The sequence below is a fragment of the Chelonia mydas genome, chromosome 14 (genome assembly GCF_015237465.2).
Source record: "Chelonia mydas isolate rCheMyd1 chromosome 14, rCheMyd1.pri.v2, whole genome shotgun sequence".
In the NCBI taxonomy this organism is placed as follows: Eukaryota; Metazoa; Chordata; order Testudines; family Cheloniidae; genus Chelonia; species Chelonia mydas.
The window spans coordinates 20,026,031-20,050,496 of record NC_051254.2 but is presented as its reverse complement, the minus strand read 5'-3'; the positions used below and the strand labels follow the sequence as shown (position 1 = coordinate 20,050,496).

At 45.8% G+C, this 24,466-nt stretch overlaps 1 long non-coding RNA gene across 2 annotated transcripts; it reads right to left on the bottom strand.

Annotated features, from left to right (window-relative positions):
- Positions 1-6,786: 6,786 nt before the first annotated feature.
- LOC114022560 lies at positions 6,787-13,132 on the bottom strand. Of its 2 annotated transcripts, none has more exons than XR_006285818.1 (4): positions 13,036-13,132; positions 9,193-9,386; positions 7,587-7,653; positions 6,787-7,492 (listed from the first exon to the last, which is right to left on the bottom strand). It is a non-coding gene; the product is annotated as an uncharacterized LOC114022560 (long non-coding RNA). The 2 variants fall into 2 exon arrangements; XR_003566617.3 differs by lacking the exon at positions 13,036-13,132 and adding an exon at positions 12,764-13,025.
- Between the last annotated feature and the right edge of the window lie 11,334 nt (positions 13,133-24,466).

Below are 24,466 nucleotides of genomic sequence, written 5' to 3'. Positions count from 1 at the left end.
CAGCCTCCCTCTTTGTTATCGCTGGCTGAACAGTTGTGTAGAATTAGAAAGCAGCCATGAAGAACTAAAGAGGACTTTCTGCGTGATGTCATGATGCACGCCACGACCGAAAACCAAGAATTGAAGGAGTGGTGGGACAGCGAGAAGAGGGACCGAAAGGAGAATGTGGTGCGGCTCTTAAACATTATGGAGCGCCAAGCGGACACGCTCCAGGCAATACTAGCACTACAAACTGAGAGGCTCTGCACCCGCCCTCCCCTGCAGCCACTGTCGCAAAACTCTTTCCCATGCACCCCCCAGACACTGCCAACACACTCTTATCAACCTCCTGGCTCCAGTCTGTACCCGCTGCATTCCACTCCTGCCCCCATCAGTCCAGCCCTGCGCATTCCCAGTACCCACTGCACTCAACACCCGTCCCTCTGCAGTTTAGCACTGCAGAAGTACATTACCCGCTGCACTGTACTCCAAAGGAGAAGGTTGGATATTATACCTGGACATAAGCAAATCTTTAACCATCCCGGGACCCCACCTCCTCCTGGGACCCTCCCTTCCCCCATCCCACTCAGTGCTGATGTGTTTTTTTGTTTGTCTCTCTCCTCTGGTTGTTTTTTTCTAATGAAAGAATTGTTTTGGTTTGAAAACAATCTTTATTCCATTAACTGAAAGCAAACAGAGCCCTGCAAAGCAACAGACAATTTTCTTACACCTTCATAGTGCATCGTCTGCACCAATCGCAATCACCTCCTAGCATTACAAGCACTGCACTCCCGAGCATAGCAACAAATATCAGTGGCTTTCAGCTTCAAATTGCTGCCTCAAGGCATCCCTGATCCTTATGGCCCCGCACTGCGCCTCTCTAATTGCCCTGGTCTCTGGCTGTTCAAATTCAGCCTCCAGGCACTGAGCCTCAGCAGTCTAGCCCTGAGTAAAGCTTTCACCCTTCCCTTCACAAATATTATGAAGTGTACAGCACACAGCTATAAGCATAGGAATATTGTCATCAGCCAGGTCCGGCTTCCTATAGGAGCAGTGCCAGCTGACCTTTAAACAGCCAAAAGGACACTCAACAGTCACTCTGCACTTGTTCAGCCTGTTGTTGAACTGGTCCTTGCTGCTGTCAGGGTGCCCCGTGTATGGCTTCATAAGCCACAGCATTAAGGGTTAGGCAGGGTCTCCCAGGATCACAATGGGCATTTCCCCTATGGTGATCTTCTGGTCCAGGAAGAAAGTCCCTGCTTGCAGCTTCCTGAATAGGCCAGTGTCCCGAAAGATGCGTGCGTCATGCACCTTTCCAGAACAGCCTGTGTTAATGTCTGTGAAACATCCATGGTGATCCACAAGCACCTGGAGAACCACTGAGAAATATCCCTTCCAATTAATGTACTCGGTGGCTAAGTTATCTGGTGCCAGAATTGGAATATGCGTGCCATTTATCGCCCCTCCACAGTAAGGGAAGCCCATTTGTGCAAAGCAATCCACAATCTCATGCACGTTGCCCAGAGTCACAGTCTTTTGGAGCAGGATTCGATGATTAATGGCCCTGCACACTTCCATCAACAAGAGTCCAAAGGTTGATTTTTCCACTCTGAACGGTTTAGCAACCAACCAGTAGTAGTCTGGAGTAGCCAGCTTCCACAGTGCAATTGCCACGTGCTTCTCCAATAACAGGCCAGTTCTCATTCTCGTGTCCTTGCGCCGCAGGGCTGGGGCGAGCTCCTCACACAGTCCCATGAATGTGGCTTCCCTCATCTGAAAGTTCTGCAGCCACTGCTCATCATCCCAAACGTGCATGACGATGTGATCCCACCACTCAGTGCTTGTTTTCCGAGCCCAAAAGCGGCGTTCCACTGTGATCAGCACCTCCATGAATGCCACAAGCAATCTCTTGTCGTAGCTACTATGTGTGATGAGATTAATGTCGCACTCCTCTTGCCTTTGTAGTTTAAGGAATAACTCCACTGCCACTCGTGACGTGTTAGTCAGAGCGAGCAGCATACTGGTCAGCAGTGCGGGATCCATTCCTGCAGCCCGAAGAGACAGACCGCACAGTACACTAACCATTGAAAGATGGCACCAAATGCAGACAGAAGCACAGGGATTACTGAGATGCGAAGCACTGCATCACGGGGCATTGGGACAGGACCCAAGGATGACCAGCGACCCCCTCCACCTTGCCACAACTCTTAGTGGCAGAAGAGGAAGAGATGTTCCACAGATTCATAGATACTAAGGTCAGAAGGAACCTTTATGATCATCTAGTCCGACCTCCTGCACAACGCAGGCCACAGAATCTCACCCACCCACTCCTGCGATAAACCTCTCACCTATGTCTGAGCTATTGAAGTCCTCAAATCATGGTTTAAAGACTTCAAGGAGCAGAGAATCCTCCAGCAAGTGACCCATGCCCCATGCTACAGAGGAAGACGAAAAACCTCCAGGCCCTCTTCCAATCTGCCCTGGAGGAAAATTCCTTCCCGACCCCAAATATGGCAATCAGCTAAACCCTGAGCATATGGGCAAGATTCACCAGCCAGATATCCAGGAAAGAATTCTCTGTAGTAACTCAGATCCCACCCCATCTAACATCCCATCACAGGCCATTGGGCCTATTTACCATGAATATTTAAAGATCAATTAGTTGCCAAAATCATGTTATACCATCTCCTCCATAAACTTATCGAGTTCAGTCTTAAAGCCAGATAGGTCTTTTGCCACCACAAATTAAAATGTTCTGTGAGATAGCTTCTTAGAGTGTACTGCTCCGAATACCGCTGCAAGCACCACAAGGGTGAACACGCTATTGTGTGAGCAGCTGACAGTATGAACACACAACAGCGGTTTCCCTTCAGCGCTCTCTGAGCAGCACTGTAACTCTGCCAGTGTAGACATACCCTTAGAGGGCAATGGCCAGCTGATCTACGGAGCACTGGATCCACACTCAACCGCTGGCCTGCACCTCCCCTGCCTATACCCTATTTGCACAGGAGTGGGCCCGGTGTGGGCCATTTCTGCTGCACTTGGGCAGTGGTTCTCAATCTTTCCAGACTAATGTACCCCTTTCAGGAGTCTGATTTGTCTTGCGTACCCCAAGTTTCACCTCCCTTAAAAACTACTTGCTTACAAAATCAGACACAAAGATACAAAAGTGTCACAGCCACACTATTCCTGGAAAAGTTGCTTACTTTCTCATTTTGACCATATAATCATAAAACAAATCAATTGGAATATTAATATTGTGCTTACATTTCAGTGTGATACTTGAGCCTGATTTTCACTTGTGAGCCAAGACTGAAGCCTGAGTCCTATCGCATGGGCTGAAGCTTGTAATTTACCTTCGTGGGGCTCCCTGTGGCATGAGAACCCAGGTAATTGCCCTGCTTGCCACCCCCTAATGCTGGCCCTTCACTTGTGACCCCCCCCCCCCAAACTCATTCCATGACCTCCCTGGAAGTCACAACCTCCAGGTTGAGAAACACTGATCTAGATGAGTTGAGTCTCCCTAGAAGACCTCTGTGTTCCCCCAGGAGTACAGATACCCCCCACACTTGGGGCTTTTAGCAGCCCTGACGGAGGAGGATTTGCTCCCTCAGCCTTTCTCTTGTCTGTACCTTGTGTCTCTCAGACTCCCACTCATTGGCTGGGAGTTGCACAGGGAAAGCAAGGGCATTTTCTGACAAAAGCCATATTGCTCGATAGGAGTCCAATGTTGGTATCATGTGAGTCATTAATAGAGCACAAACCAAGGGCCTTAACCCTGCTGCCCTTGAGTTATCCCATTAGCACAGAGGTACTGATGTGAGCTGTACTGATGTGGGCTGCTCGTGTCCGCCTCGCTTTATGAAACCATTCTATTCATAAACCTCCTAGGGTTTTGCAGCATTTGACGCACCACAAATTAAAGCAATAAACAAAAATTCAGAGGGAAGCCATCACTGCCAATTAGACCGTCTGGATTTCATTTTTATCCAAAACAGACTGGGATAAAGATATAACTCTGGACACAAAGGCAAACAACAGTGTGACTCCACCTCTGGCTCTTCTCCAATTCCTTGGCCCGTGGCAGAGAGAGGCAAGGCCTGAGTTGGCATCTTTTCAGCCAGATCTAACATATATTAACCACTCTCTTTGGAAATAAAATACGCGCCAAGGAAGCAGCCCCAAGACTCCCCCCCTACCCCAGGCCTCGGCACACTCTCAAGCTAAGTAATTGTGATGAGTCCTTTCACACTACCATCAGTCTCCTCACTTTATTTTGCAAAGAACATTTAATACCCACAGGTCCTAGCAACCTCTGCAAGGGCTGCTGTCCCACAAAGGAGGGGAAACATTGAGAATTTCCACTTGCAGAATTCTCTACAAATTCTCCTCTCAGGATTTGATCCCCTTCTTCCTCTCCTGGAAGTGGCTGAGTATTAGACATTGCACCCAAAAACCAATGGATCCCCAAAGGCTTTGGGCTTCCACCCTGCCTCTTGGCCCCCTCTGCTATCCCAGTGCCTCCAGCCACTGCTGCCAGGGGCTCTCCTGTACTCACTTGAAATATCCCTTTCCCCTCAGGAGGAGAGTACGCAGAAAGCAGGGAAGTTATTGCAGACAGGTTCAGGTTTAATTTACCTACTCGAGTCCAGAAGGTTTCCAGGAGATATAAGGCTGCAGACAGCAGCCATCCCACCCCGCACCCCAAGACACCATCCCAGCCTTCTCCCTTCATCTGAGCAGGTTTCGAACCTCACAGAAAAGACTTTGGGGGTGTCAAAGGAAGATAGAGAAGGTCTGTGCTATGGGGACAGCACTCTTCCCGTCTTCCACACTCTCCAGTAGGAATTCACTGACTCTCTATCCCCTCCATTTGTGGGATCTATTACCCTATGTAGTGACACTGGGAGATGGGTGATATTTTTTCAACAAATAGTAATTTTGCCCCAAAAAAATGCATTTTGGGAGGCACCAAAATTATTAGTGGATTTGGCTGGGGGAAAAAAAGAACATAAAAAATTTGGAAATGTCAAAACAGTTTGTTTTGAGGGGGGAAAAATCTAAATGACCCATTTAGAGAACATTGATTCAAATCGACATTTCAGATCAACCTGAAAGAATTTTCTTCTGGTTTTCATTTCAGGAAGAAAAAAAAACAACAATTTTTTTTCAGTTCAGCCAGCAAACCTGCGGGGAGGAAGGGAGCAGGGAGGAGGCCAATCAATTATTTGTTCAGCTCTAGTGATGCTATCATTATATAGTGACTTTGATAGACTTAAACCAGGTGTACCCCCAAGTTTAGATGCAGTTTATCGTGGTTCACGGAGGAAAATAAGCTATCCTGGCAAAAACACTTTTATTGCATCTAGACTAGCACTTTTGCTGATCTAGAAATGTCAACCCCCACCCCCACAAGTCACGCTCCTAACCAACATTACTATACTGTCAAAAGTCTCTAAGTGTAGACCCTGGCCCACGTCATCACCTTCTCATATGTGAGTGCTAGAAGATCATTTTGAACTAGTATTATCATGGCAGCCAAATCCAAAGCAGCAGGCTCAGGCTACTTATTCCTATTTGGTACCTGTCAGTCCTTTCCTGGTAATTCAAACAGTTATTGGCAATTAATTATGTAAAACAAACAAAGTTCAGAGCTGTAGAGCATTCCTCCTAAATGCTTCTAAGGTTGCCTGTGTTAGAACTGGAGAAGGCCTCCTGAGTGGTTCTGCCATTGTGAGATAGAGCCACTTGCATTATTCTCTTCCCTATCATGAAAGGCAATCACAGTTTCATTGTCTGGTTTGGATGCTGATTTGAACCTGTGGAATTAGCCCCTCCCCACGCAGCTCCCTGACAAGCAGTCAGTGTGCTATGGCAAAGCTCAAACAGCTCAAGGTCTGAATTTGTGTCAGGGTTCTGGGTATGGAGCAAAAGTCAGAAGAATCCAAGTCAAAGCCAAAGTCAATGCTGTGAGCTCAGGAGCGGAATCAGTCATGGCAGTTCGCTGGGGATCCACATTGTTGCCTGAACACTTCCTGCTATGTCCAGTTGGCTTATATGGGATCAAGTGGTCAACTGGGAACCTTCAGGGCAGCAGACAATCAGGTCTCTCAGATGGGACTTCAGTGTACATCTGCTGTGGTGTGCAGATCATAGGAAGCAGCTGGGTTACAGCTCGTGGTATGGTGGTGTCTATTACCTGATGGCTCTCTTGACCTGTGTTCAAGTCCTGTTAATTCTTGTGCAAGCCTCTTCTCCACAATTACCAAGGTCCCCCAGATTTTCCAAACCCTTACATTTGAAAATTAGTGGCAAGGCCTAGCAGGACATTTGCTGGGCTTTGCAATGGCTTCTTTCATCTTTCCCAGCACAATATCTTTCTCCCAAGCCTGTATTTAGGCTTGGAATGATTTGATTATTGGTAAATGTCAGTAAACAGTGATTTCATCATACACACATCAACCACCAAAAAAATCTTTCCATTGATAATGATCAAAATTTATAGTTAGGCAAAGTGAGAAAAATGCTGTTTGAGAATTTAAGAATAAAAATCCAGGGATTTTTACTTTTAAATTAGGCTTGTAACAAATGGGCTAGCGAACAAATAGTAAAGACTGGTATGATGTATTGATTTAAGGATATTTGCTCTGGATATTTTGACATGTGATGTTGGCAATTTGTGTTTTAATGCTTTGCAAAGCTCTAACTTTTTGAATCTCATGTCTACTGTAATTAAATAATTGTCTGATTCCTCCTCCCATAATTTCCTGCAACTGTGAAAATTTAAAATCTATAAAATTTGAAAAAACTGCTAAAAATAAACATTGATATTAGCTGTCAAAATTATTTTAAAAAATTGAATTCTGCCAAGACTATTTGTATTGCATGCATCTGAAGAGGAGATGCAAAAGATCTGAATGCCCTCTATAGGTTACTGTAGTCTTAATTGCAGCCAAAACTGCTCAAACCACTGAAAGAAAATGAGCTATTTCTGTAGAATTATCCTCTTCCCAATGCTAACTCAAATGCATGCTTGTGGGCTGGGATGACTATTATAATCCAGGAGCTTGTTATCCATAATTAGCCATTCCAAGTCTCTGAAACACAATGAATGCATTAAAATTTGGGCCAGCAGCCTTGTATAACAGTCTGATTAACCTTCCACATAGCGGGGTGCAGAAATGGAATTAAAGCTCTTTGCATAAGATACAGAGATTTCCCACCATTTTGTATGTGTAAAATTCATGAGTTTTTGTTGAAAACATTTTATTTGTTACATAAACCAGACTTAGCCTATGGCTTCCTCATCAGCTATCGCGTCTGCTAAGCCCACCTGCCTGCCTCTTTGAAGCTCCACATAACGCCACCTTCATCCATGTAAATGTGCTTGGGATCAAATTTCCTGCCGAGGTTGCAGAATTCCAAGGAGCCCAAAGATTGTGGAATGAAATAGACGTTTACACTGGAGGTGTAAGATCCACTGAGCAATTTGGGACCACAGTATTTCTGTTGCCTGAAAGGACAAAAGAAGAAGCTCACTTATGGCCAGATCCAAAGCCCACAGTAGTCAATGGGAGTCTTAAATTGGGATGTATTGGGAGGCTCACCAGTGTGAGTGAAGGGTGATAACTGGGAGACCTGGGTGGCGACTGTCCATTCCTTGGGCATGGGGAACTGTGGAGGGAAAAGAAAGTTGATCTACATCCTTCTCTCATTCAGTTTGCATCACTGTGGCTTTAGAAAAGGCCATGTGCCCAGTTCTGCTCTTGATGTTATGCAGGTGACCCCACCAATCGTAATTCTTCATCCACGCATTGGCCAGTCTGTTTGTCTGACAATTGACCTCAGCACAGTAGCATCTGTGTAACCGAGAGCAGACCATGGCCCCCTTCCATCTAAGGGAACACGGCAGCAGGGACTGACGGGGATAGATGGAGGCCATAGGCAAACAAGTGGGCAGACCTGGCAACCCCAAGGCTGGGTTCAGCCGGGTGCAGAGGATCAGCATGGGGCCGATGACCCATTTACCACCCATCTACCAGCAGAGCTTGCTCCTGTGTTGATACTAGCATCAACACAGGGCAGCAGGCAAGCTGCTGGAACATGCTCTATTCAGAGTCTCCCAGTGGCTGGATCAGCCCTTGGCACAGGCTAGGGTAATTCTGTCCTAACTTGTGCCCTTACTGACACAGTTTGTATCAGGTTTGCAGCAGCAGGGAGTTGCCGGACAACAGGACCTCACTAGTCACACCTCTTCCCACCCCTGGTCTGCTCCCACCCTAGATCACTCTCTGGGTGTTTCAGCAGGCGTGGTGCAGCACTGGTGAAATTGTGCCACTGCAGCATATCTGGCGAAGATGCTCTGGGCTGACAGGAGCAGCATAAGCTACGTTGGCAGGAGAACTCAGCCGCCGACAGCGCTGTGCACGCAAACGCTTATGTTGAGGTAACTTATGTCGCTCAGAGGAGTGGAATATTCACATCCCTGAGCGACACACGTTTTGCTGACATAGGCTGAAGTGTAGACGTAGCCTAAACCAGGGGTGGCCAACCTGAGCCTGAGAAAGAGCCAGAATCTACAAATGTACATTGCCAAAGAGCCAAAGGACTACGTCAGCAGCCCCCATCCGCTCGCCCACCACTGCTCCCAGGACCTCCCACCCACCGGCAGCCCCGCCGATCAGCGCCTCCCCCTCCCTCCCCGCACCTGCCGATCAGCTGTTTTGTGGTGTGCAGGAGGCTGTGAGGGGGAGAAATAAGGACACGGCAGGCTCAGGGGAGGGGGCGGGAAGGGATGGAGTGGGGGCAGGGCCTGTGGCAGAGCCAGGGGTTGAGCAGTGAGCACCCCCCGGCACCTTGGAACGTTGGCGCCTGTAGCTCCAGCCCTGGAGTCGGTGCCTATACAAGGAGCCGCGTGTTAACTTCTGAAGAGCCACGTGTGGCTCCAGAGCCACAGGTTGGCCACCCCTGCCCTAAACCAATATAAGATGTGTTTAAACTGTCATTACAGTCCACTCACAAAGTTGCACCAGTTAAACTAAATCAGTTTAAAGTCATCTCTTTAGTTATACTGGTGCAGTTCTGTGCATAGACCAGGCCGTAGGAAGTACGTAGGCCTCATGCAGGCCCTCTGCAAAGGGGTGAATTTCACCCTAAAGAAGGATCAATGCATTTGGGACCTTCTTCACTGGAGTTTTGTAGAAGGAAAGTTACGCTATTTGGTGTTCTTCTGGGGTCGTTTCCTGGAGGTTTCTGTTTCTAACTCCCAATGACTTCTTGTGGGGAATGCATTTTTACAAAAAGGTCTGTGCTCATAGAAGTTGACAGCATTGGAAACAGAAGGTCTGTATGTAGCAACAGGCCAGGTACCGCATGGAGAGCAGCAATTGCACAGGAGATAGTAACACCTGAAAAACACAAGAGGAAAGGCTGTTGTTTTCCCCAACCTGAGCATGGTAGTAGGAGTTGTGTCTCCTGGCTAGAACAAGAAACAAGAGCCTCCAGGTTTTGAGCCCTATTCCTACCTCACGGTCAGAGTAAGGAAACTGACTCCTGGGTTCCATTCCCTGATCTTGTGCGACCTTGGGCAAGCCACTTGAAACTCTCTGTTACTTGGTTTACCAGTCAGTACAATGTCTATAATCATTCTTACCTGTCTCACAGGAGTGTTCTGAGTCAATAAGTGTTTGGAAAGTGTTCAGAGATTCTTGGGTGAATGCTGTTATAGAAGGGCAAATTATTATTCAGTGAAAGGTACAGAAACTTCTTTACTACACTTTCACAGTTTCCCACAAACAAAAACACACTGTTGCAGCTTCTTCAGTTTCTTAAATCATCTCCTCTTAAAGAATGAACTGCTGGCATAATTCAGAAGGCGCACGCCTTGGAAAGACAGAAAATGTATGGCATTGTGTCCAGCCTGTGTTTGAAATGGTAGAAGACCTTGAATAAGCTTTTTATGGTCCCCATGGCTTTGCTTGACCATAATGTCAGCTTGTAATTAGCAACAGATACCACATCTGTCACTCGAGATGTTATCATCAATCTTCTTGTGTTTCAAAGTGAGGAGAGGCATGTAAATTATGGGCAATTAGGTCTCTGAAATAGGCTTTATGGGGTTTGAAATATTTGCAGAGGGACTGGGATGCCTGGAGTCTGTTGCAAAGATACCAGTCGAGAAGGCAGCGAAACAGACAGTAGAGCAGCTCTGAAACTGGTGGCAGGTCTCTTATAGAAAACCTACTGCCTCCTTTTAGGCCATTGAAGTAGGATTTCTATAGCTTTGCAGGTAAGATTTAAGAGGGTCTGTACATTTTCAGAGAAGGAGTGAATGGACAAGGCAGTAACTGCTTTCCTGATTCTGTAACATTAAGTGGTTTGCTCAGATTCATTCATAAAGCAGAAATACAGAAATCAGAAATAGGGAAAGACCAATTACCTCATACAGCTGATTGCAGCCAATGCAGACCAGTTTTTTATTCCACATTTTTCTAGTGCCTAGCTAGTTTTAAATATCCCAACTAGGGCCAGTTGGAAATATTCTGTCTGAAGTTTTGTTGATGGAAAATTGGATTTTCAATCAAATGAATATTTTCATAGAAAGTGTCTGCTTGCCTCAAAAATTTCCATTTTTTCATCCAGAAACCAAAAACATTTGTTTTCAGCCAAAAGTTTTTCTGGTTCTGGTCAAAAATGACCTGTATTTAGCCATATATTTGAGGTTTGGGGGTTTTTTGTCTTTCAGCACAGTTGAAATTTTCCACCGAAAGTTTTAACAAAAACAAATAAAAATCATTTTCAGCAAAATTTTCTGGAGAAAAAGAACATTTTCTGACCAATTCTAATCACTTCCCTTGGGAGCCAATCAGATTGCACTGTCAGAGTCAGGTCCGTATATCTGATTTCATATCATTACAATATGCTCTGTTCCTTCCTTGTCTTGGCCTCCCACAAAGAAGTCAAGTTGTCCCCATAACATCACTTCAGTGGGACTCCCCAAGATGCCAGATAGAACAGAATTTGGCCCCATACTATCTGTGTGGTGTTAAATTCTCTCCTTTCATTTGTTGAAAGAATTCAGACCTTGCTCATCTGCTGCAATAAGGCATCCACCGCTGGTAAAAACACAGCCAAAAAAGATTATCTGCCTTCAAACGAAATTAGTGTATGTTTAGAAAAGAGTTAAATTTTGTTCCCTTTATGGTTGCAACCACATCTTCCAAGCTGTTAACCTGGAGCTGAACTTCAGATAATACAACCCTAACCTTGCTCCTTTATAAGAGCCAGCAGTCAACTGCTACTTTGTGTCCTCCCCAACTCTATAATGTCTTGTTTTTCTTTTCAAGGGGAGACAGCTACTAAATCTAAACTCCCTTCCACTCCTTAGCACTCTTGGGCTTCTCCCCAGCTGCAATGCTTTTCCATCGTCCTTGCTCTCGGTTAAATAAACATTATGACACTTACTGATTGCTTTAACAAACTTCACTGTTCCATGTTCTCAAAAAAGCATGATTATCTTTTTACAAGGAACATTCTTTTCCTGTCGCTATGCCTACTTCAGCATCATCCAGCACTATAGCCAAGGTTTGCAAAAGTGACTAGCGATTTTGAGTGACTCCATTCTTGCCCATCTTGAAACACCTTGAAGAGGGCCTGGTGCCAAATCCTCAGCTGATGTAAATTGTCGTAGCTTCACTGACTTACTGGTGTACAACAATTTACACAAGTTGAGGATATGGCCCCTAATTTTCAGAGAATGAGTGCTCAGCATTTTCTGAAAATCTCCCTTTGAGATGACTCAAGTTGGGACCCAAAATTGACAGACAGACAGACACTAACTCCCATTATAGTATCAAGAATAGCAAAGGAAGGTTAGTTAGTTTTGATCCCAAATCCAGGATCCAGATTTGGTTTCCTGTAATTTGCAACTAAATTGCAGAGTCCATAAATATTTCTGGCAAATAAGTTATTTTAACAACCATTCATCAACTGCATATACTATTTCCTTAAGATGATAACCTGTGTTTTAAAAATTGCATGGAGAAGGGAAACTGCAATTTGCTTTAGCCAAACCAAAATAACATTCAGCCCAGCCATTTGGCGTGTGTTGGCTGCTTCCCTGCCGATAAGTGCTTACCAGGCCAGCCTGTGATGCACAGGCTCAGAGACTGAGTGTTTTATCGTAATTTATCTTATTATTGCAAGAAATGAGCTTATTTTGATTCCCCTAAAACATAACCGCTTTTCTGTTGGTTCAAACCTGGTGATGTCTATCATCTTTTCACTTTTCCATTCTACTAATCACATCAGAACAACATGATTTCTTTTAATGACAAAAGTCCTAAGAAATGCTTAGTTTTCTCACTTTTCTCCACTTACAATTTTATTCATGTTTTTCCTCTATAAATAACAGGCCAGATCCTCAACTGTATACATCAGCAAACGCTCTATTGAAGTCAAAAGAACTATGGCGATGTAGACAGCTTAAGAATCTGCCCCAGTAATCTCAGTTCATATACAGCATGCAGGACAGCACAAGGAGACGATCATAAAGATAGAGGGGATACTGGGCATCTAATCAGAGAGAAAGTATATTCTATTTATCCAGTTATCAATCAGGGCACTTATATGGTCCTCATCTTCATGGCATCTGAGGCATGGATCCACAAAGGTACTAAGCCCAGTTTTTATATGTTCCACTGAGATCCACAAAAGCCCCTTCCAGTCCAGTACCCTATGATGAACAGCCACCATCTGCTCCATCAGTAACCTTGCCCCTGCTTACCTGGACTCCTTCCTACCATTAGTCTTTCTTCGGGCCTTTTCCCCAACCTCTTCCTGGTGCTTTGTAACAAGCAACAATACACAGGGCTTCTCCCCAGAGGTTCAGTTCCTACCCCTGTGTCAGGGTCAGCCACAAGAGCTTGCTCCACTCTTGTGTGTTCCAGGTATTCTTCCCCCACAGCCCTGGCTTCCTCCTTGCCTGGCAGGAGCCATTCTGTTCCCCACAATTCTCTCCATTCTTTAGTACCAAGAGAGTAACTGCGAAGTTCTTACCTCTCCCCCTGCAGCCAGCTTCTGCTACCAACTTCCTCTCTTTACAGCATCACACAGCTCCTCCCTAGCTGGGCTTCATCTCTAATTAGGCCTGGCCCACCATCCAGGTGCAACCAGGTGGGTTAACTGGCCTCTTGTGCCTACATTAACCCTTCCACCGCCTGGGTGGGATAGACACCCCGGCACACTTGGTTTACAGTTTTATACCTCGCTACATTAAATTGGAATTTTCTGTGTCTTTGGAGGGTAAAAGAAGCATGGCATGAACAGAGAAGACGATTACAAGAAAAGCAGTTCAGTGTACTGTCTGAAGCCCTGACTGGGTATCCTTCCCCTTCTGTTTCATACAGAGGGCCTAAGTCTCACACATGGCCAGCACAAGATGGGAGCAGGAGAGAGCAAAAGTCACTTTATGCCACCTCTGCAGCTCTCCTGTTGTGCCTCATGACTTAGGCACAACTGCCTATGGCCCCAATGGGGACATGGTGGCAGCTGGGAGAGCCGCAGCACCGCAGAGCTCCATGCCCCATTTTCTAGGCCATGCTGCAATTCAGGGGACATTCTACAGAGATGTTACACAAGTTCTATATCAAGCAAAGGCTCCCACTTCATCAGGGGACTTCCACTGCAGCTGGATCCACCGGTTCCATGGGGCCCTTTGTGCCAGGTTATAGCATGACAAGGAGTCATGCCTAGAGACTGTAAAGCATCCAAGGTTTGGACTGAGAAGCTCTAAATACAGGGACTTGAGGCCTGCATGATCCAAGAAGTGGAGGAATTGGAGAGCTGGAAGATTCAAGGTACGGAGACAGCAAGACTGTAAGGTGAACTGAGGAAGCCTTTAAGAATCTGGGTATTTGAACAACATGTATTGTGAGTGCTGTGTCTTGCTTTGGTCTCTGTGAATTAAAAGTTGATCTTTTCTTGTGACTCAGAAGGGACTTTTTTGGAATAGTCTCAGTGGATGAGTTGGCTATTTACCCCAGACTTGGGGGTATAAAACATCTTGAACATCAACAGATTATTTCCACTCTCAACTCTTTGCAGGTTATAACAGTTATGTTTAAAGTGCCACATCCTTTATAGACATTTGCTTTTATTAACAAAGAATGCATACGTGCACAACCAGAAAATCCTACGCCTAGATGGTATACTGTGGGTTATATAATAGGCTCCAAATCACTTTATGTGAGAACTGCATATCCAGTGGCTTTCCTGATATAGCAGAATAAATTACTTCTTTGAGATTTAGCCATTCATGACAAATGAACTACCAGCAGGACCAATCTCAGCAGAACTGAAAAATAGAGTTAGGTGGGACTATTCCAACAGTTTTTTGTTTGTTTGTTTGTTTGTTTGTTTTAAATCAGAAAATGTGGGTTAATCTAAACAGATACTGTTTCTGGGATGGTTTGGTTTCAACAAACCTCCTGATTCTAAAAATTATTTTTCTTAGGTTTGAAATTGCAGAAATGGGATGTTTTGACATTTTCAGAAAGAAAAGTTTTGGGGGTTTGTTCACAATGACTTTTTGTTTAAAATTGTTAGTTAATTCATACGAAAGATTAAAAAAACAGATGTCAAAATCAAAACAAAACATTTCAAAATTATTGAGACAAAATGTTTTGATTGACCCAATCGATTTATTTTTGTTTGTTTGTTTGTTTTCTTTCATTATGATGATTGGTTTGTGAAACTTTTTCAAGATTTTGACTTTTCAACTCAGTTTGGGCTGGGAACAAATTCCAAAACTCTTGTGGGACAAGAAAACCATTTCCCACACACCTCTACCACAACAGGATCTTTCTCATCACACGCAGTCTACTAAGCTGTGGTCTGATTGGCTTCTATAAGGGAACAGTGTAATTATCGACAATTTATTATTAGCATTACAGGAGTTTCTAGAAGCCCTAAATGAGAATGTGGCCTCATTGTGCTGGGTGCTGTACAAACACATAGTGAGAGACTGTAAGATGTTCACAGCAAGGACTATCTACATAGGCAAGACAAAGTGGGAGGAACAGAGGCAGAGAGGGGTGAAGAGGTTTGCCCGTGATAAGCCTTTCTGCTGGACCTCGGCACTGAGATGCATTTCACACTTCATACTGTTCTGCTCTGAAAAGTGACTTTGTAGAAATGGCACCTTAAGGATCCATATTTATGGTCCCTCCCTTACTCCAGAGCAAAGCTGTTCATCTTAAAAGTAAAAAGAGAGTGATTCTAATCTCCTGCCCTGCAAACTCCTCCTGGAATCTGAAAAGCAAGCAGCATTCCTTCTGGCTCACACGTCACCAGCAATAAAGATTTGGTTGCTGCTTATTTAAATATTCTACTGATGATGCTCAAGCTGAAGTGGAATCTAGCCCCCTCTCCTAGGGATGTATTGGCTCTGAGCTACTTACTAAAACTTATTTTAGCCAGTGAAGTCAGCAGGACTGATGCTGAATATCCACAAGTTTGATTGTGGATATTGATTAAGGTGTCATTTTTGCATAGTGACTCTTCAATCACACTTTATGTTAAGATCCCACTTCTAAATGGTTAAGGATTAATAAATGATTACTATATGTTTAAATAAATGGTTAATCAATTGTTATAGAGTCCGGCAGGTCAGTGATTTGCGTATAACCATGGCTTATAACCATCTCTAACACCTTCTATCCAAGTGTCTTTAACCATCCACAATGCATTCTACTGATGTCAATGGCATGCTTATCACATCTGTTGATAATTTATTAGCCCTTTGTAAACCGTTTATCAATGGAACCTTAATGTAAAATCCCATTTTGAAAAGTGAATTAGGCAGCTGGGGTGGAATTTTAAAAAGCATCTAAGCGAGTAAGGTGTTTAGCTCCCATTGGAAGTCAGTGAGATTTAGGTGTCTTGCTCATCTACATGCTTTTGAAAATCCCAGTAGGTGCCTCTCTGCATTGTTACATATCTTTAAAAATATGGCCCTTCCTCATTCCACCATCAGATCATTAAAGTCTCCCCTTCCGCCTTTTGCCCCTCCCTTTCATCCTTGCAAATTGCTCACTTTTCTAAAATGATTTGTGCCCTCTTGTTTGTTCTGCATGTGGCTGTGGAACAAAGTTTGCCTTTGTTCAGTTGCCCTCACCAATTTATGTCTACACCTGATATGAAAGATCAAAGAAAACACTGGGCTTCAGCGGCTTGGCGTCATGTTGCCAAATGACTTGAGTAACCCTGATTGCCATTGACAAGGCACTTGCACAGGGAAATAGAGAGCTCCAGGAAGTTTGTTTTCAAATATTCTCATTTTGAATTGCATGTAGTTAATGAAACCCCTTACATTTTATCCAAAATGTCCTGTGAAAGATGCATTAAAGGAGATTGCAATGGCAAAGACCAAGTGTGCCAATGCTCTTGTGTCCACAACTTGAGGTGAACCAGATGTTCATACCAAGCTACACCTGGTTAAGTTTCACAGCTATGCAAGTTCAGCCAATCAGGATTCAAGCATCCCATAACTCAGTCTCCTATCGAATAACCAGCTGAAAGGGCTTTTTTCCAAAACTAAAATGTGTGTGAATCAGTGCTCATAAAGGAGCCAGTTACCAGCTCCAGAGACTGAAGTCTTCTATTTAGCCCTGGAACAGACACATCAGCAGTAGCAAGACAGATCCTATATGGCCCCACCACTGAGCCTTGACCGTGTCCTGGAGGGACCATGTTTAGGACTGGGAAAGGCGTCTATTCTTCCTGTCCATGTAATCAATCACTTCTCTGCCAATAGGGCACAAATAGTGGAGGTGGTGGGGTTCGGGAGGGATGTAATAAAGGTAGGACACAATGGTCTTTTGCCAGCAGAGTCTCTTGGTTCAGCTTTCGTTGGGTTTGTTTAGTTTAGGTGTTGTTTTGTTCTGGGGGAGTCTTTGCACTACTATTGCACAAAGGCTTATATTCACCAATGGTGTAGCTCTACTTCTCATCTGAGATGAATTTTGCCCCCCAAATTTAAAGAATAAAGATGGCAGAGGAGCCACCAAACTATTCCAGACATGGAGGGGCAGCTGCCTTTATTCCTTTTCTTAAAAACAAAACAAAAAATCAGAACCACATTTCAGAAGGCAGAGAACACTAAATGATCCTTTTGGACAAAATATACAAACAGGTCAGTCTTAATATGTCTTAACAACAACAAAGCCGTATGAGAAACTGGGGAAAAGCTTAACAAATGTACAAAGCGATTGAGCAATAAATGAGGTCACGTCTATGAAGCAATGGTGAACCCAGTAGAAGAAGCAGACTGTTTTTTGGTTTTTCTATCCAGCAAGAAGCAGGCTGCCAGAAGAATCATGTAAATAAAATCCATGAAACTGAATAAAGTGGTCTACCAAACGAGAGGAAAAAGAGGCAGTTGCTTATCAAACACAACCAACAATTGCATACTGGTGAACCTGCCCTCGACAATCAGTCTGGGAGAATTTCTGTGGAGTGAATAACTTCTCTCTGTTACAGATGCTCCAGCAGAATCTCTCAGATGCCTGAGTTCAGACTCGACGTTCCAGAAGCAATTAAATCACTTCAAAAGAGACGGGGGGAAGCCAGGCCCTGACAGCTACACGTTGGATCTTTACAAATCTCTTAATCCTGGGACCAGCAGGCAGCCAGAATGGCTGATGCAGTGACTCCAAATGCCAATGGATAGAGACAAGGTAGCTAAAGAATGGGCTACAGTGCTGCACTAGCCCCAGTAGCTGGTGATCTTCCCTCCATGGGGGGATGCTTGTTTGACACACATAATGCAGCTTCATTGGCCCTGCTCCTCACTGGCTGATGCCCCTATCCTATCCTCACCCTCAGCAACATGCTGTGGCACTGGGAGCCCCAGCAAAGCAGAGCTGCATCTCCCACCAGGAGGCGAGGAACCCTTAGCAGGATTCACCAATCCTGCCATTCTTCAGTGGGCCCACACTGGCACCTCTGGATCAAGGACTCCATTGTTCTGCAGCCAGGGAAGAATTTGGTCCTTAGCACAGAAGGCAATTTCTTTCATAGTAAGCCCAAAGCAAAAGAAACTGTCCAGCATGCAGCAGCGTCAGGGTTATCATTACGTGCATTGACGTTGGTCATAACAGACAGAGAATCTGTGTATCCAGTAGAGAGAATGGCATGACAACATTCATCCCTGCTCATCCTTAGTGCTTCAGGGGTATGCTAAGGGCAGAGCCATGGACTTGTCCCCTTCTGCACCACTGTGAGTATTGTCCCCACGCACCAGGAGCACTTGCTGTACCCTATAAAAGCGTGCCAGAGGCAGCACAAAGTTGTGCACCTCCGCACCTCGCATGCCGTGGGGCTGTGCCTTATGGCACAAATTGACCAAGTCATAAAAGCTTACGTGTAAGTAATAACAGAGGGGAATGTGTCCAGTTTTAGCTCACGTGCCTTTAGTGTGTAGTGAGGCACGAGCTCAAAGGACAAAAGACCCAAGAATGGCCAAGAATGACCCATCTACCCAAGAATGGCAAGTGTTCCCAAGTCACCTTGCCTCCTGGGATGCATTTTTATTGGTGTGATTACAAACACGGCTGGGGAATGAGATGGCTACAGAGCTATGTGGCTCTAATAGACACCTGCATGTGCTAGCGCCTTTATAGGCCAGGCAGAGTCCTCCTTTCCACCAACCCATTTTACTACTGTTATAGGCGACAGGTGCACTCCCCTATCAGATTATTTATTAGTGGCTGTTGCTTGCTCCATGGCAAGAAAACAAATGATGGTAATTTGGGAGGATTCCATAGGATTTTACACTCTTCTCAGGAGCGCCCCCTTTTTTAAGTCAATGGATGTTGAAAAGAGACTTTAGCGACTTACCTCTTTCTAACATAAGCAATGCTTCATGCATCAGGAAAGGGAGCTATCAACATATGCCTGTTCCAAAGTAGCTTCTCAATTACAATGGACATGGGACTAGAGACCATGCTTACTACCAACCTCCTGGCTTAAGAGACCTCCCCGAAGTATCCTCAACATACGAGTTACAATTATGTTCCACCTTTACTAGTAGAGCATCTCTGTTCAACCAGTTTGAGTCCATCCATAGAAACACAGGAAATGCCAGACTGGATCAGACCTGAGCTCCATAGAGTCCAGTATCTTGTTTTCCACACGGGCCAATAGCAGACATTCCAAAGGAAGATGTAAGAATGCCGCAGTAGCAGTCTGTATTCTACATTGGGTCTCATCCTATTCTCTAATAGTTAGAGACCGGCCGAAGCCCTAAAGCAGGAGATTTAATATCCCTTCCAAATATTTGCTAGCATGAACTACCATCCCTCTTGATATTCTTTTTATCCATATAAATGTCCAGCCTCTTTTTGAATCTTGCTAAGAGTAGTCCCTTGAGTAGTTGCTTAAAATGCCTCTCAGTGTACTTAAAACCTCCATAAAGGGCCTCATCCCACATTGCCTGTACTCTAGTTATTTACTCACTTAGCCCTTACCCGACAAACAGACCAGTTGAAATCAGTGGAAATCTTCTCACTGATTTCTCTGGGAGCATAATTTACTGGGAGCAAAGACAGTCTAGGCTCCATCCTCAGATACACAAAGTTTCTGATGCCCCAGTCTTGGCCCGGCCAGGAGATGAAATGGACACTGGCACAGCTTAGAGCAGCTCCAAGACTGCTCTAAATTATACCATTTGAAACCAGCAACTGGAGCAGCTGAATGTCTGCAAGAGCATCCTATGCTCTGCAATGCTCCCTCCTGCCTCTGGCATGCCACTTGGTGCAAGGAAGGGGTGAGTGACATTATAGCCATCTATACCAGCTTTGTGCCACCCAACGATTCCCTTGAGATAGGGAGAATCCTTGCCTGCCCTTTTAAAGCAGCTTTACCACTACTTTTCACAGCTTCAGAAATATAAAGCAGCCAGAGCTGGGTCCCATCCTTAGTGCTGCAGGGGCATGTTGAGGACAGGGCCCCATGCCTGAATGGTATTTGGGGAATAATACAGATTATTTTTGCATGGAATAATTATTTGTAGCATTAGGCCCCATCAAATTATTTTCTCAAGTGAGACACTCCCATTTTATGTTTGTTTTTTAATTTGATACAATACTGTAACCTTCACTTTCCATAGGGCAAAGTCCTCCTCGGAGAGAGAGATCATCCCCACAGATCTGATAGAGTTATTGCTCTCAGATTGTGAATGTCATTGTTGCTGCAGTGTCCCCTTTAGTCACTCAGAGACAACATTGTTCTGTCACCTTTTGCCAAGCCAACAAAAATACATAAAGCAAGACTGAAAATCTCTGGATGATCATGAAGCAAATACCACATGCATCTCAAAGGAAATCACATTTTACATTCTACAACAGCAGGAGGCTCACCTGGTTTTGTTTAGTCCCAGTATGACTTTATGCTATTGGCTTTCCTCCAATGTATCTCTTTCGATTTTTGACTATGTGCAAGTGGTTCTCCTTATTTATCTAAAGCATTCTGCATGTTTGTTTTTCATTTAGGAACCCTGTTGATTTCTTTTTTTTAAACATCTGTTGTAAAAACTGTAAGGGAACTCAGCAGTTCATGCATTCCAATCTCTGTTCCCACAACAAGGTGCTTGAGATAAAGAAATTGGCTTGATGTAATTATTTGATACGGGAATGAAAGATTATATAGGCACTGCACATCTGTATCACAGCTACAGTTGATGGCTCTGAGTGCTGATTCATGTGCCAGGAATCAGGTGCCAAGGAAAATACATACTTTTTTTTATGTATATCCCCAACATATGCTTATATAAGCCTTACCTAGTATGCAAAGAAGATGACTTGAAAAAAAAAAAAGATTACAGTGGTGGAATAACACAGGAAATTATGCAACTGATACATGAACCTGAGAGCTGCAGATCCCATCTGGTAACGTCTATCTTTTTACAAAGCTTTGGTAAAACAAGACAAATTATCCTCGTTCTCAAATCCAAACTTGTTGCTGTAGATTCAAATGGATTTTGCATTGACACAGCACACTGCAGTCTATACAAGCTGCACAAGGGGCCAGTGATTCACTCCTCATTCTTATCCATTGATGCAGGCTGAAATCCACCCCGGTACAAACGTCCGGCTCATGGCCTCTCCATCACACAAGACCCACTGAAATCCACAGAGCTTAAATTGGATTTAAGTGGCACATATACATTGTACTGTTCTTCTGCACAAGGGTTCTGACAGCAAGTTGCAACCTGACGTGGTAGTCACCGATGAGGCCCAGAAAAAGATCATCCTCGTTGACGTCACGGTCTCCTTTGAGAACAGGACCCCAGCCTTCCGCGAAGCCCGAGCTCATAAGCTGGAAAAATACGCCCCCCTGGCCGACGAAGGGCTACGAGGTGCAGATGGACGCCCTGATCGTCGGAGCCCTGGGTGCCTGGGACCCCTGCAACAAGCATGTGCTGCGGACCTGTGGGATCAGTCGACGCTACGCATGGCTCATGCAGCGCCTCATGGTCTCGGACGCCATCCAATGGTCCAGGGACATCTACATCGAACACATCACCGGCCACCGACAGTACCAGGAGGTGTGAGCCGGAACGACACTGTGCATCAGCTGTGAGAAAGGGACTGAGAGACTTTTTCCATCGGACCATATGAACTGGAACCATAAACTAACTGAACATTAAATCTCACCAAATGAGGGTAAATCCATCCTCATCATCGTATCCATTCATTATACTCCACACCTGAACATAGCCATTATATGGACAACATATCCTCATATCTCAATTTCTGTACTTTGACCCGTTAACCTTTTACCCCCAATTGGGGATATTGCAGATTATGTATTCCTTATGCCATCCGATCCTAAACTGAACTTTGCACCCCTTGATAATCTGTACCTTATTCCCTGATAATCAGAAACTTCTACGCTTAAACACTGTACCGTTTCTTTTATTGTAACATCATCTTAATAAAATTATTAAATCCTTCTGCACAAGGGTTAATTTCACCCATTTTGTTTAGCATTCAATCAGGATGGATAAACCAGGTGGGATAAAATCTAAGCTGAACTTTTGACAAAAACTTGAACTGACCCAAAGAAAGATTGTTTCTGAGAAAAGTGCACATATTTTCCCCATGTTATTTTCCATGTTTGCCTTTGAGGTATAGGAGGTTTGCATCCTGCTCTCTCTCTTCTCCAAGGAGTAGTGTCCTGTACTGTGATCTCTGATTCACGTAGGTGACAAGTGTCACAAGACCAGGACATGGGTGATAAATGCCTAGTGGTTGGAGCAAGGAATCAGGGTCAGAGCCAAGAGTCACAGCCAGAGCCAGAGTCAGAGCTGGGGTCAGAGGCTAGGTCCATGGTCAAAGGGGAAGTCAGCGGCCAAGTGCCAGAACCAATGGTCACAGCCAGAGTCAAAAGTAGGGTTGCCAACTTTCCGATTGCAGAAAACTGAACACCCCTGCCCCGCCTCCTGCCCCACCCCTTCCCAAGGCCCTGCCCCTGCCACGGCCCTTCTCTGAGGCTTCGCCCCCGCTCACTCTATCCCCCCTCCCTCTGTCGCTCGCTTTCCCCCACCCTCGCTCATTTTCACCGGGCTGGGCAGGGGGTTGGGGTGCAGGAGGGGGTGAGAGCTCCAGGGTGTGGCCAGAAATTAGGGGGTCGGAGTGTGGGAGGGGGCTCTTGGCTGGGGCAGGGGGATAGGGAGTGGGAGGGGATACGGGCTCTGGTTTGGGGGTGCGGGCTCTGGGCTGGGGCCAGAAATGAGGGATTCAGGGTGTGCGGGGGACTCTGGGCTGGGGCAGGAATGTGGGGGAGGGGGGGAGGGCTCTGGCTTGGGGTGCGAGCTCTGCTGTGGGGCTGGGGCTGAGGGGTTCAGAGTGCGGGAGGGGGTGCAAGCTCTGAGAGAGAGTTTGGGTGTGGGAGGGGGCTCAGGCCTGGGACAGGGGGTTGGGGGTGGGAGGGGGCATGGGGTGCAGGCTCTGGGAGGGTGTTTGGGTGCAGGAGGGGACTCAGGACTGGGGCAGCTGGGTGGGTGCAGGAGGGGGTGAGAGGTGTGGGCTCTGGGAGGGAGCAAGGGTATGAGAGGGGGTTCCAATCTTGGGCAGGGGGTTGAGGTGCAGAAGGGGGTTCGGGGTGTGGGCTCTGGGCGACGCTCACCTTAGATGGCTCCTGGAAGTGGCCGGCATGTCCCACTTCTAGGCACCTGCCTTAGCCCTGCTGCGGCGCCAATTGGACTTTTAACGACCAGGTCAGCTGTGCCTACCGGAGCCTCCAGGGTCCTTTTTCGACCGGAAAACCAGATGCCTGGCAACCCTAGTCAGGAGTCAGAGGCCAGGGTCAGAACAAAAGGACAGAGCTGGAGTCAGAAGCCAGGAGGCAGCATCGAGGGTCAGACCGGAGTCAGACACCAGATGCCAGAACCAAGGCTCAGATCTGAAGTTAGAAGTCAGGAATCAGAGCCCAGGGTCAGAACCAGCTAAGCTGGCGGGGAGAGGTAGATACACTGGAGGGTAGGGATAGGGTCCAGCGTGACCTAGACAAATTGGAGGATTGGGCCAAAAGAAATCTGAGGCTCAACAGGGACAAGTGCAGAGTCCTGCACTTAGGACGAAAGAATCCCATGCACCGTTACAGGCTGGGGACCGACTGGCTAAGAGGCAGTTCTGCAGAAAAGGACCTGGGGATTACAGTGCACGAGAAGCTGGATATGAGTCAACAGTGTGCCCTTGCTGCTAAGAAAGCTAACAGCATATTGGGCTGCATTAGTAGAAGCATTGCCAGCAGATCGAGGGAAGTGATTATTCCCCTCTATTCGGCACTGGTAAGGCCACATCTGGAGTACTGCATCCAGTTTTGGGGTCCCCACTACAGAAAGGATGTGGACAAATTGGAGAGAGTCCAGCGGAGGGCAACGAAAATGATTGGGGACCTGGGGCACATGACTTATGAGGAGAGGCTGGGGGAACTGGGTTTATTTAGTCTGCAGAAGAGAAGAGTGAGGGGGGATTTGATAGCAGCCTTCAACTACCTGCAGGGGGGGTTCCAAAGAGGATGGAGCTCAGCTGTTCTCAGTGGTGGCAGGTGACAGAACAAGGAGCAGTGGTCTCAAGTTGCAGTGGGGGAGGTCTAGGTTAGATATTAGGAAAAACTATTTCACTAGGAGGGTGGTGAAGCACTGGAATGGGAGGTGGTAGAATCTCCATCCTTAGAGGTTTTGAAGGCTCGACTTGACAAAGCCCTGGCTGGGATGATTTAGTTGGGGTTGGTCCTGCTTTGAGCAGGGGGGTGGACTAGATGACCTCCTGAGGTCTCTTCCAACCCTAATCTTCTATGATTCTATGAGTAAGGCAAGGCAGGAGAGGGGCTGGGACAAAGTGGGAAAGGCAGGGACTAAGCAGGTGCAGGACTGTCACGCTTGAAGGTAAATGCTTTGGGCTGATTCCTGAACTGCTGCTGG